Source organism: Microtus pennsylvanicus, chromosome 7 (assembly GCF_037038515.1).
Source record: "Microtus pennsylvanicus isolate mMicPen1 chromosome 7, mMicPen1.hap1, whole genome shotgun sequence".
In the NCBI taxonomy this organism is placed as follows: domain Eukaryota; kingdom Metazoa; phylum Chordata; class Mammalia; order Rodentia; family Cricetidae; genus Microtus; species Microtus pennsylvanicus.
In genome coordinates this window covers 62852704-62868259 of record NC_134585.1, presented here as the reverse complement: position 1 = coordinate 62868259, position 15556 = coordinate 62852704, and the positions used below count along the sequence as shown (strand labels likewise).

The window sequence follows — 15556 nt, the reverse complement described above, 5'->3', positions numbered from 1 at the left end:
CGCTGTAAATAGCTTTTATTATATTTAGGTATGACCTTTGTATCCCTAATCTCTCCAAGACCTTTATCATTATAAAGGGATGTTGAATTTTGTCATATGCTTTTTTAGCATCTAATGAAATGATCATATGGGTTTTTTTTCTTTCAGTTTATTTATATGATGGATTACATTGATAGATTTGCATATGTTGAACCAGCCCTGCATCTCTGGAATGAAGCCTACTTGATCATAATGGATAATTTTTCTAATGTGTTCTTGGATTTGGTTTGCCAGTATTTTATTAAGGATCTTTGCGTCGATGTTCATGAGTGAGATTGGCCTGTAATTCTCTTTCTTGGTTGAGTCTTTGTTTGGTTTTGGTATCAGGGTAACTGTAGCTTCATAAAAGGAATTTGGCAATGACTCTTCTGTTTCTATATTGGTATTAGGCCTTCTTGGAAGATCTGGTAGAATTCTGCATCCAAACCATCTGTACCTGGGCTTTTTTGGTAGGAAGGTTTTTGATAACAGCTTCTAATTCTTCGCAACTAATAGATTTATTTAGATTGTTCACCTGGTCGTGGTTTAACTTTGGTATATGATACTTATATAAAAAAAGGTCCATTTCTTTTACATTTTCCAATTTTGTTTCTTCCACCTCATTGGCAGAGGTTATTGTCCCATCAGGTCCCACAGCCATTTAGTCCCAAAAAAATACACAGAGGTCTACATTAGTTATAAACTGCTTGTCCTATTAGCTCAGGCTTCTTATTAACTCTTACATCCTACATTAACCCATAATTCTTGTCTGTGTTAGCCATGTGGCTTGGTAGCTTTTATTAGTGAGGCACTCTCATCTTCTGCCCTCTGTGCCTGGGTGATGATTGTAGATTGACCCTTTCCTTTTCCCAGAATTCTCCATTTTTATCACTCTGCCTGGCTACTGGCTAATCAACATTTTATTAAACCAATACAATTGACAAATCTTTACAGGGTACACAACCATTGTCCCACAGCACTTCCCCCCTCTTTTTTTTTCATAACAAAAACTCTGAATCTAAACTCCTTTGTTTAGCTTTTTTCCTGACCATTACACATAATAACTTGTAACCAACACTCTAAAAAAAAAATAAACATCCATAATCCATTTTTTGGGAATATGGGCATAGTTTTCCAGGCTATTTCCTGCTGATTGGGGGCACTGGTAATCTTATGGAGACCTAAAGAAAATTTAGGATTATGGTCAAACCCTGACAGGAATATTCTGTGAAACTTGATCATTTCAGCCAGCAGTCTTGAGTCTGTTCTGGATGTAGATCTCAGAGGAAACTCAAACTGAGGTCCACTGAAACATCGGATTATCTGGATCATCCACTCTTTTTGGAAATTTTTCAGGTGATCATCCTTGGACAAACCTGATTTTTCTTAACCCAGAATGAATCCATGGCCTCTTATTTCCTGTGGAAACAAGAGCAAAACCTCTTCTCTAATGTACCATATCTTTTGTCTTAAATTTTGATGTCATTTTCAAAATATATATGTTAAATTAATCCAGCAGAATTTATAATCAAATGTCTTTTAGCAGCTGTTGCTCCTTCCTCAGCCATCACACAATTCAAAGAAAACACAATAACATACAGTAGCCAAATTCTTTGTGTATTTTCCATCTTTATGTGGCTTTATTTAAAACTCTATTTTTTTCTTTTTAATTTTTTGTTTTTTGAAACAAAGTTTCTCTGTGTATCTTTGACTTTCTTGGAACTCACTCTGTAGACCAGGCTGTCCTTGAACTCACAGAAATCCACTTGCCTCTGCCTCCCAATTGCTGGGATTAAAGATGTGTGCCATGACACCCAACAACTCCCTTTCTTTCTTTCTTTCTTTCTTTCTTTCTTTCTTTCTTTCTTTCTTTCTTTCTTTCTGGATTTTGTTCTTTTTCTTTTCTCACCCAAGAGAAAAATATATATTTTTAAATATACTGTAAACTGCTTAGAGGTTTTCTTTGTCTGAGTTTGTCGTTACTGTGTATCTCTCTTTGTCTGACCACATGAGTCTTTAATTTTCTATGCAATATGCCTGGGATTAAAGCTGTGGCTTTGACAGCTGAACCACCCCATTTCTTAACTTTCTGAGAGTCTAGTTTCATGGCAGAGGTACTGTCAGCAGCCATGTTTATGTTATGTCTATGGAATTTCAAGGTCCCTGCCTCCACCAAGAAGCATGCTGTCAGCTATTCATTACATCAGTTAAGTGTTTTGTGGCAAGGCCTCTTAAAAGAGTTACAAGCTTTTTGCAGCTGAAGCTGAATCAGGAAGCCTCTTTTAAATGAGACATGCTTGCCTATAGCAAACAGAGCCCACCTGATAAAATGCTGCTATCAAGAAGCCATGCTTAATCATGTTCTTTTGTGTCTAGAATTGATTCCCAAACTCTCTCAGGTTTTATGTGGATGTAGTTGTTCACGTTGGCACCATTTGTTGGCAATCAGCATTTTACTAAACCAATACAAATGACAAATCTTTACAGGATGCAGGACGATTGTTCCACAGCACCACCTCCCAAGTGCTGGGACTAAAGGTGTATGCCACCACTACCTGGCCTCTATGCTTAGTTAGTAGCTAGTTCCACCCTCTGATATTCAGGTAAGCTTTATTTCTTAGAGCAGAAACAAAATATCATCATCTCCTCTCTTTTGTCTAAAATAAAAAATGGTTATAGCTAATATAAGAAAAACTATAAACAATAATTACAATAAACATTTGACAAATTCAGAAAAAATACTCCATTCTCTATCCTATTTTGGTGAATCAAAAAGGTCGTACCTAAATCACTTTTTATTCTAAGTTGAATTGTCAAAAACTATATCGCTCAACCTTAAACACTTTACATTTCTTGAGAGAATTTCTGTTCTGAACCTCGTAACAAAGTTCTCTGTGAGTTCAAAGGCAACCTATTCTACACAGAGAGTTCCAGGACAGCAGGACTGTTTCACAGAGAAATCTTGTCTTGGAAAAAAAACAGAGAAAGAAAAATGTGCCTACAAAACTAGACACATTTGGGGTATCTATTCTATACTTGAACTTCTACTCAGGAGGCTCACACTTTAAGATCATTAGTTCACATATAAAGCCTCAACTTTTGCAAGCCAGGCTGGATGTCCAACAACATCTCAAAGGAATTTGCAAAAATATAAGAAACCAAAGCAAGAAAAACAATGAACCACCCTTTCACAGACACTCTTATTAGAAAAGTGTATCCCACACTGCCCGATATTTAAACCACTTAGAGAGGCATTCCATTATATATATTACATCAGGAAAAAATGTCTGTCACTAAGTGAAAGTACAATAGAAAATGAACAAATGTCACAGAAGGAATATAAGCATCATGAAATAAGCTTTACTAAATGTATTTGCCACATATACAACACACTTTAATACCGAATCCAAATGTTTCAAAATAGGATCCACATGCAATGATTCCCATCAACAGTCTTGAGTGAACATGATAAGTGATTTACAAGCCTGATGAAAAAGAGATGACACAAGATGTTTTTCTTAAAACTGAAGAAACTATGATGTCTAATTCTTGAAATCTTGAAAATTCCTGCCTCTGTTTCAATACTTTACAGTCAGCTGAAACTACCTAGTATAAAAGGTTTGGGGCCAAAATAGCATACAAATTACCTCTAGCTTAATTTTTCATGGACTCTATTTCCCACTGAAATCAGATGACTTCAACTTCCATTGTCTGCATTAATCTCAATACTCCTATTTCCAAGGTCCTTCAAGAGCATCCATTTAAGCTCTGTCTACAGCTTTCTGTGGCTTTTTCCATTTAAAGTCCTAGTATCTTCCACATTCTTCCAGAAAATGACATTCCCAAGTTCTGCACTGTCAGAAATTCACTTTTGGTGTAACATTTTTGTTCTAACCAACTCTTTATTGCTTTGAATAAATCCTCTAGCCAAAAGTATCCCAGGTAATGAATGGGTTTATTTGGATAATTCTGTCAGATCATAATCCATTATTTTAGGAGCTTAAAATAGAAACTCAAGCTAGCAACTGAAGGAAAACTTTGTTTCCTGGCTTTCTTTCTTGCTTGGTCACTATCTCATGCTTGTCTGGCCCTCTTATTCAGTCCATACTCACTTCCTTAGGGATATAGTCACCCTCAATGGAAGGACCTTTCTACATCAATCATCACTCACAGATAAAGCAACCAACCATTCTGATAGGAGCACATCCTTAATCGATGTTCCTTCAAATGAATATAGGCTCTGAAATGCTGACAGCCAAAGCTAAGTAAGACACAGAGACAATAATATGTATAGAAAAGGAATTTCTGGAGTCATCACCATCCCTGATATCAAGCTCTATTATAGAGCTACAGCAATGAAAACAGCTTGGTATTGGCATAAAAACAGACAAGTTGATCAATAAAATCGAATCCAAGATCTGGCTATTAATCCACATACCTATGAACACATGATTTTTACAAAAAAAGATAAAATTATACAATGGAAAAAAGAAAGCATCTTCAACAAATGATGCTGGCATAACTGGATGTCAACCTGTAGAAGAATGAAAATAGATCCATATCTATCACCATGCACAAAGCTCAAGTCTAAATGGATTAAAGACCTCAATATAAATCTGACCACATTGAACCTGATAGGAGAGAAAGTGGGAAGTAGCCTTCAATGCATGGGCACAAGACACTACTTCCTAAATATAACACCAGTAGCACAGACACTGAGAGCAACAATAAATAAATGGGACCTCCTGAAACTGAGAAGCTTCTGTAAAGCAAAGGACACAGTCAATAAGAAAAAAAGGCAGCCTACTGAATGGGAAAAGATCTTCACTAACCCAATGTCAGACAGAGGACTGATCTCCAAAATATATATTAAAAAAACTCAAGAAATTAGATATCAAAATTCCAAATAACCCAATTTAAAAAATGGGATACATAACTAAACAGAGAATTCTCAACAGGAAAATCTCAAATGACAAAGAGACACATAAGGAAGTGGTCACCATCCTTAGACATCAGGGAAATGCAAATCAAAACAACTCTGAGATACCATTCTACACCAGTCAAAATGACTGAGATCAAAAACACCAACAATAGCTTATTCTGGAGAAGATGTGGAGTAAGTGGGACACTCCTCCATTGATGGAGAGAATGCAAACTTGTACAACCACTTTGGAAATAAGTTTGGCAGATTCTCAGAAAATTAGGAATCCACCGACTTCAGGAAGCAGCAATACCACTCTTGGGCATGTACTCAAAAGTTGCTCAATCATACTACAAGCCCATTTGTTCAGCTATGTACATAGCAGCATTATTTCTATAGAAACTAAATGGGAAACAGAGAAAATGGGTTTATCCTTTAAACAAAGGAATGAACTTGAATCTCCTCCTTGTGGAAAATGGAAATTAACCATTATATACATTTAGTTTCATAGCTCAGAAGATCATGTGAACATTAGTATCATGGTAACCAGTTTTAATTGCCAGAAACATTGGAAAATGTGGTCATTTTCTATTATATACAGGTGCCTATGAAAATCTCAGCTGAGAGAAGTTATCACCAGTAGAGTGTCCATTGATATTACACCTGAGGTTCTGTATGACTGAGTGACAGAACAAAACATGGGAAACTTTGCCTTATCATTACGATGAATAAATACAGAATAAAATAAGTCTTTTAAATTCAAAACTTTTCTTTCCTTTTTATTGATTTTCATGGAGCTATACATTTTCCTCTGTTGTCCTTCCTTTCTCTCCCCTCCCCTTCAACCCTCTCCCATGGTCCCCATGCTCCCAATTTACTCAGGGGATCTTGTCTTTTTCTACTTCCCCTGTAGATTAGATCTGTATATGTCCTCATTATTGTCTAGGTTCTCTGGGATTGTGAATTGTAGGCTAGTTTTCTTTGCTTATGTTTAAAAGCAACTTATGAGTGAATACATATGAAATTTCTTTTTGGATCTGGGTTACCTCACTCAATATGATGTTTTCTAGACACATCCATTTGCCTTTTTCAAGGCAAATTTCAAGATGTCACTGTTTTTTTCTTATGTGTAGTACTCCATTGTGTAAATGTACCACATTTTCCTTATTCATTCTTCAGTTGAGGGGAATTTAGGTTGTTTCCAGGTTCTGGCTATGACAAACAATGCTGCTATGAACATAGTTGAGCACATGTCCTTGTGGTATGATTGAGAATCCTTTGGGTATATACCCAAATGTGATATTGCTGGGTCTTGAGGAAGGTTATTTCCTAATTTTATGAGAAATCACCATACTGACATCCAAAGGGGCTGTACCAATTTGTACTACCACCAGCAATGCAGGAATGTTTCTTATACCCCACATCTTCTCCAGCATAAGTTGTCATCAGTGTTTTTGATCTTGGCCATTCTTAAAGATAGAAAATGGAATCTCAGAGTTGTTTTGATTTGCGTTTCTATGATGGCTAAGGATATTGAATATTTCCTTAAGTGTCTCTCAAACATTTTAGATTCCTCTGTTGAGAGTTCTCTGGTTAGGTCTATACTCCATTTTTTTATTGATTCATTCCTTTGATGACCAATCTCTTGAGTTCTTTGTATATTTTGGAGATCAATCCTTTGTTTGTTGTGGGGTTGGTGAAGATCTTTTCCCATTCTGCAGGCTGTCGTTTTTGTTTTTGACCATGTCCTTTGCTTTACAGAAGTTTTTAAGTTTCAGGAGGTCCCATTTTTAATTGTTTCTCTCAGTGTCTGTGCTACTGGGGTTAGATTTAGAAAGTGGTCTCCTGTGCCAATGCATTCAAGTGTACTTCCCACTTTCTCTTCTAAGAGATTTAGTGTGGTTGGTTTTATGTTGAGGTCTTTCATCCATTTGGTCTTGAGTTTTGTGAATGGTGATAGATATGGATCTATTTTCATTCTTCTACATGTTGATATTCAGTTTTTCCAGCACCATTTGTTAAATATGCTTTTTTTCTATTTGATATTTTTCACTTCTTGGTCAAAAATCAGGTGTTTGTAGGTGTGTGGATTAATATCTGGGTCTCCTTCAGCAGGGCAGCATTTCCTAAACCTTCCCAAATGTAACACCAACTAAGTAGAACTGATTTGTCTGACTTAAAGCCTACATGCTAACTTTCTTTTTCATGAATCTATTGATACCCATCTGCCAGTCCCTGGCAGCATTTTATATAAGACATTTCTAGAATTACCTCTCATCCTTGTTGTTGAAGTTGTTCATGGCCTTTATTTATAAGGCACATTTGCACTAAAGAAATGGGGAAGAAATATTTTAGCAATTATATGAAAATCATATGGCAATTACTGTGCATTATTGCTATATAACCAAAAAGATACTCCTAACAATATGGAGCATTATTAGGTCCATGGGAAACCCAAGTCTTTTTAAATCTTTCATTATATGCATGTCATATCTCTAACATACATCCTGGTTTTGTTGAAATTGCACTGGAAATACTAAGTGAAGCTCATGAAGTTGGGGAAGAATTTGAAAACAAATTCCTTTTCTCTGCCATGCCATAGATTGTCTAGGTTATACAGTTAGCTTTTTCATAGGCTGTCCTAAGTCTTCAACAAAAAATTGTAAGAACTCATGATTGTAGTGATTATTAAATTCTTCACCCCATTCTTCAGGATCATCTTCCAGCAATGGAGGATAAACATGTAGAGGAGACAGCAAGGGAACAGAAGAGCTGTTGCCAGCATAGCTGTCGGTTTATGGTGTTTTTTGTGGTTACTTTTGATTTTGCCTGATTATGGAAAAACCCCTTTTGACTATTTTATTTTAAGTTTTTGGGTTTTTTTGGGGGGGGATTGGGTTTTTTGTTGTTGTTTTGATACAGGATGTCTCTGTGTAGCCTTGACGGTTCTGAAACTCACTTTGTAGACCAGACTGGCCTCGAACTCAGAGATCCGCCTGTCTCTCTGCCTTCTGAGGTTTGGAATATTAAAGAGGTGTGCCACCACAGCCGGTTTGTCTTTTTCTAATCTTAAAGTTTGAATATCCTCTTTATATTCATGCAAGAAATTAGCCACCTCTTTCTCATAATTAATAATCATTTATATTCCTTATGTATTTTGATAACAGTCAGGATTAATGCCCAAGACCCCCAAAAATTGAACAAGGATCAATTTTCCTCAATTTGAATCCCTTTTTAATATTCTTTTGGACTCTGTCCCACACTTCTTCATCTAAAGTCTCTTCTGGAAACCAGGGGTTCTAATCATGAACAACTTGCAAGCAATCTAAGAGTTGTGGTCTTAATAATTGTGTTCCTCCTCCTTTAAAAAATATAGCTCAATGCAAGGCAAAGCCTTCCCTGGTTTCTGCCTGTCATTCTCACTCATTTCCTTCTGTGAGGGTCTCCATATTCTTACCTCATAGCTGACCTCAGGCTCCTTTCCGGGTGTCACTTGTCACCACTTCAGAAGCAGTAGAACCTGGGAGAGTGAAGTCACTAAATGAGGCGGACTGAAGTCTGATGCAATAGTCAACAATTTATGCTCTGAGGGTTAAGAAAGGTCATATAAGTAAAGTTCTTATGAGTTCAGGCTGTACACAATCAAAACAAGAAACCAATCATGGAAAAAAGATGAGCAAAAGCCTGTTTCAGATCCTAAGAAGTCTTAAATGAAATGGGTGTATAATTTTTAACTTGCCCTGGTTTATCAGAATTGGGTGTTTTACATACAGGGAAAAGAGAAAATCCTCTCATCTCTCAGACTCAATACAAAGTCTCTTCCCTGGGAGACCTGTACTTTGACTTTAAAGGAATTAATTCTCTTGGAAGGTCAGGAGTGCAGGAAACCTCCCTAACAACCTAAGGAAAAGATGAAGCAAAGCAGGAAAAAAAAACAGATGTTTCCATATCTGTAAACAAAGACTGCTCATTCATTTCCCAACTGCTCAGACCCAAATAGTCACACAGAAACTATATTAATTACAACATCATTTGGCCAATAGTTTAGGTTAATCCCATATTGGATATCATCAGGAACTGCACTGCAGCAATAGGTGTTAGGAGCAGAAGAAATTGGAGTGTGTGCGTGTGCATGTGCGTGTGCGTGTGCATGTGGGGTGTGTGTGCATGTGGGGTGTGTGTAAAACTAACACAAAGAAGAAAGGAAGGCAGCTTAACTAACTTAAGCTAGTTAGAATAGGATATTTGTACTTATTGTATATAATTTCGTAGTAGGTTTAGAACTCTCTTACTTAAAAGGGGGAGGTGTTGCGGGAGCTCCTTCCACTCCTTTAGCCAATAGCCGCTGAGATACCAGCCCATTGGGTCTCTCTCTCTTTAAAAAAACGTCTCTCCCTTTTTAAAAAGCAGTGACTGCCCTCTGCTCACTCTCTTGCTTCCGGGTCTGCTTCTGGCTACTAGGCTCCTTTCCTGATTGCACAGAGGGCTGTTGTCTGGGACGGTAATCTGTAAGTTTTTCCCCTTTAAATAAATAACCATTCTATTAATCATAATTCCAAACTGGTGTGGGGTTGTGACTTATGCCTTCACATATGCTCAACAGTTCCAGTACATTAGAATCTTTCTCATTGAGCTATACCACAACCTAGCTGAAAGAAATCTGATCTTACTGAGTTCACAAGTATAAAACATGAAATCTTGGCATACACACCAAAGATACAAACAGAATGAATTCATGTATTAATCACACTCTTGTTCAGTTTTTGGCCCCATTCTTGCTCACAATGAGCAACTGCTGCAGCAGTAGCAACATAAAAGGAGGATTACCAAAGGATGGAGTTGAGTGTATGCAGCCCAGACGTCAGCTAAACCTGGCAGGTGCTATAACAGACCCATGAGTAGACTGCAGAGTTGTGAAAGAACGCCTGTTCTTCCTACAGTTACGGTTTCTCTTTCTCAAAGAATTCTGCCTGCAATATAAGTAGACTTTCAACTGGGCCTTCATGGAGCACAACTCCCTGCAAGCAGAACAAGTAGTCCAAGGACTTCAGAGATGCTAGACCCTGAGTCTGCTTGACCATGGGCAAGGAAGACAGTACCAACAGTACTGCATTCTCCCCTCTTCTCCCATCACCCACTCCTATCACAGCTGTGACAAATTAAAAGAGGAAGATTTTACCTGGGCTCATGGTTTTGAAAGTTCTAGTCAATCATGGTGAGTAGGGCACAGAGCAGAACAGTTCAATGCTAAGGCAGAGAGGATCAGCGAGTGAGACAGGAAACACCTAGGGAAAATAGACCCTCAAGAACACTCCCTGGGAACCTACTCCCCACCTTCTAGGTTTTTTTCCCCAAGCAATATGAAATCCATTTTAAATTATAGGCAAATTTGCATATTTATAAGGTTCTGGGTTTGTAGGGTTTTATTGTTTTTTATTGTTTGGTTGATGTGAACCACAAGTTGTTTGGGTGAAAGTTTCTTCCCAAGCCTCCTCCCCTGGGAGTTGCCTCAGTCCAGACTCCTCCAAGAAAGCCACCCAAACAATGACCCCTCCCCAGAGATGTTCAAAACCACTCCCACCTATTTAAATTGTACAAAGACTGACTTCATGAATAAATACAATGATTCAAACTTTAGAAGCTAGACAAATAATAATTGAATTTCTGGCTTTTGAAAGTGCTAGTGCACAATGCAAAAGGGCAATTAGGCCATTAAAAGCAAGATTAACACCCTTGGAGGGATAGATCTGAGATACAACCAATATTGAATACCATAAATATGATGATGCTTGGATATGAGAGGTGATTTCCAGAGGTTTGAAGAAAAGTCAAAATGTCAAATGTCTCAATTATAGTAAACAAAGTCATCTAAAAAGAGATTATAAACAGGACATTTCTAGAAACAATGGTTTTTCTAAGCATTGTCCAAACAGAATATCCTTCCCTTCTGGATTATGAAGAAGGTCTGGTACAGGCAGGCATTGGACTAATGAGTGTAGATCAACAAGAGACAGTCAAGGTAACCCTTTGTTGCTGGGAAAGGCCTTGAGGGATCTCTCAGAGAACCCCATGTCAAATTTGGTTCTGTCATTTCCTGTCACTGTTGAAAAAACTCTTCCCCAAAGCAACTAAAAGATTAGATTTGAAAAAGAGAGACCTTTTGATTAGAAGAGGTAATCCAACAGCATGACCATTCAATCTACACTAACTTATATGACTAACAAATTGTCGGGGATCAGCCTCGACAAAAATATTTATTGCCAGGGTAAGGGCATGGGTATTAGAAATATAGTAAAGAATATGAAGACACAAATGAAAATAATAAAATGGAGAAATATATAGGATAGTATGGGGAGGGAATTTTTCAGTGAGTACTAAAAATTTGTGTTTAATTTCCAACTGCTTAAAATACCCCTGACCCCAAAAGGTAGGAGACAAAAACTGCATTAACATGATACAAGGAAATGAACATACCAATTGAAAGTCACAGGCTACATTCACAATTAAACATTCGGTTGCCAGAACAAAACAAGTCATGCTTACACCCTAAATCAAAACACTTTGTAGGCAAACCACTCCCTGGGTGGAATCCCAAGGGAATTGGAACTTAGTTCCTTAATCTTTTGTTTGAGGTAGGAGAAAACTACTTCCCTATTCCAGGAGGACAAGTTCTGGCAATTAGCCACATCTGCTGGCAATAACATTGAAAGAACATATTTATTTGATTTACAAGTATGTTGGACCTTTGTCTGAGGTAGAAGCACAATAATCTTGAAGGAACTAGAAATAAGTCCCTACTCTCTGACCTTTGGTCAGTGTGGAAATAGGCTTTTTGGGCCTCCATAACAAATGTTTCTCATCTGATCAGATATAACTTGCCAAAAAAGGAGTTAGAGCCGGTGCAGGGTTTCTTTTTGTCTTTTCAGGAGAATGAAGATATCCAGCTAAGGAGTCTGAAGACCACTGGACAAATGAGACAAGTGAAGAGATGTTGCAAGGAGCCACTTGTTCTTCCTGGGTCCAAAATAATCAAACAGAAACTATATTATTTAAAAACACTGCTTGGCCCATTAGTGCTAGCTTCTTATTGACTAACTCTTACATATTAATTGAACTCATTTCTAGTAATCTGTGTATTGACACATGGCTGTGGCTTACAGGCTAAAGTTCCCAGTGTCTGTCTCCAGTGGCTTCATGGTTTCTCTCTGACTTCACCTTTCTTTCTCCCAGCATTCAGCCCAGTCCTCCCCACCTAGCTCTGCTCCACCTTGCCCTGCTCTGCTATAGGCACAAAGCAGTTCTTTGCTCATTAATGGTAATCACAGCATACAAAGGGAAATCCCACATCAAAAAGACTGTCAAATCTTGCCAAGACAGGGTAAAATGGTTTTAAAAAACTTCTTGCCTCTGACAATGGTCTGTCAGTTACTCCAGGCCTTAGCCAAAGTTGGTTTCTCCAACATTGAAAATGAGATTTTGGGTGATTGCCCAGGTAACCAATTGTCTCTGTCATTTTTAGAGTGTTGGAAGTTGCTTACAATGTACTTCCTGTTTACTTTGGTAATATTATATCCTCTGGATTCTTTGATGGAGTTAAAGAATAGATATAGTTTTCTTTAGTTATGATAAAATAACTGTAATTCTTGCTTGATATCTGTTTTGTTAAATGTAATTTTAGTATGTTAAAGTTAAAACCTTTTTTACTCAAACTGAAAAAGGAAATTCATGTGAGCAGATGTGTTGCTGGCTACCTTTTGGCCAGAAAGCAGCAGAGAATTAGCTATCTCTCTGAGTGAGGCTTGAAAAACACCTCAAAGCCAACCCCACAGGGACACACTTCCTCCAATAAGGCTTCACCTACTCCATCCAACAAGGTGGCACCTCCTAATAGTGCCACTCTCTTTGGGGACCATTTTCTTTCAAACAACCACACAAAGTTAGCCACTTGGAAGAAACTGCCATAGCCTTGACTACTGACAGCATGTTGTCCAAACTGGAAAATCAGGACACAAAAGAAAGTCATTGCTGAACTTTGCCAAGACAAGATAGGAAAGTCCTTCAAAATTCCTGCTTCACAGAAAAGCCTGCTAGATATTCTAAGCCTGTAGACAAAATACGGGTTCCCCAATGTTGCAGGGGGCCACTTGTTGGTTCCCAGCTACCCAGTTATCTTAGAGCTAAAATAATCACACAGAACCTGTATTATTTAAAACACTGCTTGACCCATTAGCTCTAGTTTCTTATTGGCTAACTCTTACATATTAATTTATCCCATTTCTATTAATCTATTTAGCCACATGGCTGTGGCTTACCAGCTAAAATTAAAGCACGTTTATCTCATCTCCAGTGGTGGCTCCATGGAGTCTTATCGATAAATAAAACAATAGGCTTTTTCTTTTGTTTCTTTCAAGAAAGGGTTTTGTAGGAGGTCCTTCTGTTTATATGTTGCTTTAATTGGTTAATCAATAAAGAAACTGCTTGGTTTGATAGGGCAGAACTTAGGTAGGCAGAGAAGACAGAACTGAATTTTGGGAGGAAAAAAGCAGAGTCAGAGAGCTGCCATGGAGATGCCAGGTCAGACATGGCTAAATCTTTCCCGGTAAGCCACAACCTCGTTGTGAACACAAATTAGTAGAAATGGGTTAAATCAAGATGTGAGAGTTAGCCAATAGGAGGCTAGAGCTAATGGCCAAGCAGTATTTTAATCAATACAATTTCTGTGTGATTATTTCGGGTGTAAGCTAGCTGGTGGCCAAGACAAACAAAGGCCCCCCTCTCCTTGTAACAGGGTTTCTCTGCATAACAGCCTTGGCTGACCTGAAACTTACTCTGTAGATGAGGTTGGCCTCAAACTTAAATTTAAACCTACATATACTTTCCAAAGCAAAGCTGGGGCCATGGTCCCAGAAGCCTCAACAGGCTACGGCCTGCATGGCTGGAAGACACTGACTGAGGTGCCATGGGGCCACAGACAATAATTAAATGTCAGCAAATTCATGAGTTCCTTCACTTATGCATGCATATTCTAAAGAGAGAACTCAAACTACTTGCTCTTCAAAGAATACTGTTTTTCAGTAGATTTTTAACAAACTTGCTACCTTAAGTACCCATGCAGAGTTGTTTTGATGGAAACTGCTTAATATCTTTTAAGTAAAATTATCCAGTTATTTCTAAACTGAACTCAGCAATGCCTATGAAAGCCCACCTTATACCTAACACTATCCATAGCCCCAAACCCTAACCCTAGCCTTATTCCTACAGTAAAACACTAACAGTTACACTATTCCTAGCAATACCAACCATAACTATATCCCTACCCTAACAAAATTACTATGTATAGTTTTCTCTAAGAAGTCCCTGAGCATGTTTCCTTTACCTGTGAGCATATTTTCTAAAGAGCAAACTCCAAGTTCTTTCTCGTCTAAGAGCACATGCTTTTTACTTTGGTTTTAACAAGCAAGCATTCTGTAGCCATGTATGCAGAACAGTTTTAATACTAGCAACACATAATCTTTCACACCAAAACAGCCCCCTTAGTTCTAAACTGGATTTAGTAATCACTGTAGAACTAGAAGTATGATTTTTCTCTATTAGAAACTAGTCATATTTCCTGCACTTACATGTCTGATTTCTGAAAAGGAAACTTAAAGTTCTTGCTCAACTAAGACTTAAAAACATTTTTCATTTGGTTGTAACAGACCTTATTTCCTTAAGCATATAAGCATAGCTGTTTGATGCATGCAACTCAATAGCTATTGAAGGTAAACAAGTCACTTCTCTGCATGTTGTATTTAGTAATCACTATACAACAAAACTATGGTTTTCCCTAGTCAGATCCTGAGCACAGTTCTTTAATGTGTGCCTATGCATTCTAAAACAGAAAATCAAACTTCTTACTCTTAAAAGAATACTGCATGTTCAGTATATTTTAACAAACCTGCTACTTTAGACAAATATGAAATTGTTTTGATGGAAGTCATCTAATATCTTTTGTAGAAAAATGGGGCACTTCTTCCTAAAAAAATTTAGCAATGCTTATAGAACCATACCCCTAAAACTAAACCCAACCCTGACCATAATTCTGAACCTGACTCTAGCCCTAACCCTAACCCTGACCCTAACCCCGACCCTGACCATAACCCTGACCCTAAGCCTGACCCTGACCATAACCCCCACCCTGACCCTGACCCTAGCTCTGCAGTAAAACACTAACACTTACATTATCCCTAACGACAGGAACCATAAGAGTAACACCAAGCCAACAAAAATACTATGTATGCTTTTCTCTAGTGAGTTGCTGAGCATGTTTCCTTTACCTGTGTTTTTCTAAAGAGCAAACTCAAAGTTCTTCCTTGTCGAAGAATACATGGTTGTCCCCCCAGGTTTTATCACACATGCTTTCTGTAGGCAGGTAGGCTGAACTGTTTTGATGCTAGTAATGTGATATCTCACTGGATTTAGTAACCACTGTAGAACTACAAGTATGTTTTTCCCTATTAGCCAAATGAGCATATTTCCTACACTTGTGCACGTGGTAATATTTTGTTTATGATCAAACAAATAATGCTTGCCTGAAGATTAGAGTGCAGAACTAGCCACACTAGTTCGTCATAGAGG

At 37.8% G+C, this 15556-nt stretch overlaps 1 long non-coding RNA gene across 1 annotated transcript in view; it reads right to left on the bottom strand.

Annotated features, from left to right (window-relative positions):
• LOC142854763 (uncharacterized) overlaps positions 1-15556 on the bottom strand; it is a 38790-nt gene that overhangs the window by 15018 nt on the left and 8216 nt on the right. The window contains exon 2 of the long non-coding RNA XR_012911366.1: positions 8397-8459. This is a non-coding gene — a long non-coding RNA (uncharacterized LOC142854763). The remainder of the gene's footprint in view (positions 1-8396; positions 8460-15556) is intronic.